Here is a 4724-nt window from a genome sequence, read left to right as displayed (position 1 = left end):
CTTCCAGTGTGGAGAATGTACTGTCCCAAGCTTTAGGGGTTTTGTGCAGCTGTTTTCAGAGATACTTCTAGGGACCTGACAATTTTCAGTTCTTCCAAGGAGCTAAGATCAAAGGCAAGGTGTTCACTCCTTTCCTGGCTTATGCTCTGCTCTATGAGTGACCACAAGCATTCTTTTTTGTTTTGGAAATGTGAGGAGGATTTCCTCTCTACCACGACCACCAGCTCTACCATACCAGTGTTCCTCCTTGCCGCAGGACTGCCACCCAGAACTGTGACCCAGATCCAAGCATGGGTAAAGCAAGAGAATCCTGCACCAGCAGAGAGATCCCTGCAATCCACCTCTGATCAGCCACCTGATTCCCCCTCAGTCTGTGGGCCAGAAGGTCTGGAGGCAATCACTGGCCCCGCCGAGCTCAGGGACTGGAGCTGAGACCACCGACTTCTTCCTTTCCCCACTGACACAGACTTTTCCCACTCACCTTCTAAGATGTCTTTGGCATTTGTGGGTTGAGAAGTCTGGAAACAGCAACAGCTGCCTGTGATTCAGTCCTCTGAGGCCTGCTCCAGGGTCACTGTGGCCTGCACATGCATGCCAAACTGTGCTCCTCTCTCTACTTGGCATGATATACCTTTCTGATCAATCATCCAGGTTTACTTTGGCTGCAAATTTGTTTCACTTAGTCTTTTTGTGCATTCTACTGCTTTAGAATTTGTTTACAGCCATTTCTTAAAGGTATTTGGAGGGGTTTAGGGGAGAGCTCAAGCAAGTCATTGCTTTTACTCTGCCATCTTGGCTGCACGTCCATACCCCTATTCAGAATAACAACTATTATAACTACAACAATAACAAAAACAAAAACAAAATGATAATAGAATGCACACAGTGCTCTTATGTTTGCAAAGTGCTTCTCAAATATTGTCTCATATTGTCTCATGTAAAACTGGAACAAAGGAAATGATGTAATTTTATCTGCACAACAATCCGTAGAGATAGGTGCTATTATTACACGTGTGGAAACTGAAACATAGAGAAGTTAAATGAGTTGCCCAGGTCATACAAGTAGTAAAAGCTTGAAGCAAGATTTGAACTCAGGTCTTCTGGTACTATCTTTCTATCCACTGTGCCTTCAAAGTATATAATTAACACATAAGATCAGAAGACAAATGATTATGCTAGGTGGAATAGTAAAGATAATTTTCATGGATGAGAGATTGAAGAATGAACAGTATTTTAATATATATTTTTAATTTTAAAAGTTTCATTTTTTCCAATTACATGTAAAGATGGTTTTCACCATTCACTTTTATAAGATTTTGAGTTCCAAATTTTTTCTCCCTTCTTCCCCTCTCCACCTCCCTTCCAAGACAGCAAACAATCTGATATTGGTTATAGATGGGCAAATATATTAAACACATTTCCACATTAGTCATGTTGTGAAAGAAGAGTGAGGGACAAAAAAGAAAAAAAACCACAAAAGAAAAAAAAGTGAAAACAGAATACTTCTATCTATATTCAGACTCTATAGCTCTTTCTCTGAATGTGGATACCATCTTCTATCATGAGATTTTTGGAATTTCCTTAGATCATTGTATTTCTGAGAAGAGCCAAGTCTATCAAAGTTGATCATGGTACAATGTTGCTGTTACTGTGTGCAATGTTTTCAGAGTTCTGCTCACTTCACTCAGCATCAGTTCATGCAAGTCTTTCCAGGTTTTTCTGAAATCTACAGCTCATCATTTCTTATAACACAATAATATGCCATTACATTGATGTACCTCAACTTGTTCAGTCATTGCCCAATTGATGGACATCCCCTCAATTTCCAATTCTTTAACAGGAAAAAGAGCTGATATAAATATTTTTGTACATTGGGTCATTTTCCATTTTTTTAATGATCTCATTGGGATACACACCCATTAGTGGCATTACTGTTTAATATTTTTCTGTTATGATTTTTTTTAAACACAAAGTTAACAAGAAGGCATTCCCATTAGGGAGCAACATGTGAGCAAAATCATAGTATCTGTGTAGTAGAAAGAACACTAGGCCGGAGTGCTAGATTCAAATATTGATTTTCCCAACTAAATAACTGTGTGACATTGGATGAAACAGAAACTTTCTGAACAGAGCTTTGGGGGCAAATATATAGAATGAAATGGGATTCTTGCCATGATTCCTAGGCTGTCACTAAGATTTTCTGGCCATCATACCCCTGTCCCCAGACCTGCCTTCTACAAGGGGTGTTTTGTCTTGTGATATGCCATCTAACATAAAGATTTGCACTATGAGTATGAGGATAGAAAGAGTTGTCATCAGCAAAGGCAATAGATGCTGTCTAGTGCAGAAAAACCCACCCCCCAACAGACTAGTAAACTTAGTTCTAGTCCTCTCTGACCTCCCTTTCTCTTCTATCAAATGGAATTCCCCTCCAAGATTGATTCTCCTTTGTTCAAAATATTTTCCTTTCACATACATTTGATCTTCTGGTGCAAATTGAAACATAACTTTCTCCTGAAGACACATCTCTTCACACTCTCTGCCTGTCTGATTGCACATTTATTCAGAAACCTAATACACTAGTACAGGAAAATGAGTCTGCATAATTCTCGCTCCCTGTTGCCACATTCTTTCTGACATCATGTCTATAAAACAACCCCACTTTCTTTAAAGTTCACTGCATCATACCCATATTGTCTGTCATCTCTGTCATCCATGATCCTATGGGTCATATTCCATCCTCTCCAATATCTTCAATATCTAATCTTCAATCGTTTTTTCCCATGCTATCCACATGCCAACTATTTTCTAATTCCTCAGTCTCAATTTTCACTATATCTATTTGTCTACAATCTATCTCAACAAAGCATAGAAGCAATCATATATAAGCCCTCTCCCATTTCACTCTCTTAACTTCCCAACTTTACTGAATATTACCACTAGTTCCAGAATTCATAATCACTGATTTTTCTCTGAACTTATCAGTTTTCTTAGCTACAAAAATGAAAGTGTAGGAATAGATTACTTCTAAAGTGGTTTTCTATCTGAAATTCTATCATTTTAAGGGACATCACGGGGATATTTAGAAGAATGTGAGTTCATCAATTTGTCTGGATTTGAGGGTTTATATAAAGAATAATAGAAGATAATTTTGGAAAATTAGGATTCCAATTATTTATCTCCTCTGATACTATGATAAGGAATTTGAATTTTATTTAGTAGTTGATGGGAGAGCAATATTTAAGTAGATGATTGGCACAGGAAGCAGTGATTTGTGAAGGTTAATTGAATGGTAGCTTTCAGATTTCCTATAATTCTAGATGTATACTACCTCTTGACCCTATAATTAATCATCCACTTGGAAGCTGGTTTCCAAGCCCACCATTCTTCTGAAATTTCTCTCTTTTTCTTTTTTTTTTGTTCTGAAAGAGAATGTTTTATTACGGAATATGGTGTAGCAGTGAACAAAAGACTAGCACAGTTCAATGGGTACCCCACACATCACATCTGAATAATATTAAAAGAAAAACTTGCTTTAAAAGGTCCACTGGAGCATGAATGTCCCTTCAATTCTCACAGTGTTATTATTTCAGGGTGTTGGGAAAGTTCTGAATAATTCTCATGAAGGCAGCATGGTTCATTCAGAGATAGAGTCCCTCTGGGGTGCCTTCTTATTTTTAATAAAGTACATTTTCTTTAGATTTTTTGAAGTCTTCATTTGTTATTTTCATTTCACATTACTTTAGGGCCATGAAAGCAGCCTCTGTGCATGCTGCCTTGATATCTGCTTCAGACAACTCATCTTTAGTCATGATCAAATCATCTAAAGCTACAACATCTGCCAAAAATCATTCTGTTTGTATGAAACTGAAAGATGCACTTCTTGATCTTTTTATCTAACAGAAGGAACTGAATCTTCCAGTCAATATATGCTGGTTTGATTAGTGCTTCATCTAAACATGATTCAGCCATAATCACTTTCATTCCTCTAAAGTCAAACACACCCAACAAGTTCAACAATTCCAAAATCATTTGCTGAACTTCTCTTTCTCCACCTGAATTTGAATCATACCTTTTGATCTCAATGGAATCAGTTTCATCAATGAAGACAATTGATGGGGCATGTTCTTCAGCTAATCAGGACAATTCTCAAACAAGTTTGTGCCCATCTTCTTAGTACTTTAATAAAAGTTCAGAACCAACAACTATAAGGAAGGTCCTGGTGTCTGGTTTGATATAGTTTTGGCAAACAAGGTTTTGTCAGTGGCAGATGGGTCATAGAGAATGGTTACTTTAGATGGTTTAATACCCATGCTTTTATATTCAAGATCAGTGAAGAGGAAGCTCCAGGATTCCTTAATTCCATTGAATCTGGTTATCCAATCCACCAACATCAGCATTTGTCTCCTGTGGAAGCATTCTCTGTTTATCACTGCGTCATTCGTTAGTAGCAGCATTATTTTAATGATGATTAATTGTGAGAGACTTAGCTATACTGATCAATACAATGATCCAATACAATTCCAAAGGACTCATGAAGAAAAATGCTATCCACTTACAGAGAGAGATCTGATAAATTCTGAATGCAGATTAAATCATACTTTTCCTCCCTTTCTTTTTTTTTATGTTTTTATTGTTTTCTCTTTATGGAACATGACTATTATAGAAATATGTTTTGCATGATTTCACATATATATTTTAATATATTGATTGCCCCCTTAATG

General features: G+C 37.1%; 1 pseudogene; it reads right to left on the bottom strand.

Annotated features, from left to right (window-relative positions):
- Positions 1 to 3641: 3641 nt before the first annotated feature.
- Positions 3642 to 4419, bottom strand: LOC114038427 (annotated as a pseudogene).
- Between the last annotated feature and the right edge of the window lie 305 nt (positions 4420 to 4724).

The sequence above is a fragment of the Vombatus ursinus genome, unplaced genomic scaffold, assembly GCF_900497805.2.
Source record: "Vombatus ursinus unplaced genomic scaffold, bare-nosed wombat genome assembly UNPS02011014.1, whole genome shotgun sequence".
NCBI lineage: Eukaryota > Metazoa > Chordata > Mammalia > Diprotodontia > Vombatidae > Vombatus > Vombatus ursinus.
This window is presented reverse-complemented; position numbering and strand designations above follow the sequence as displayed.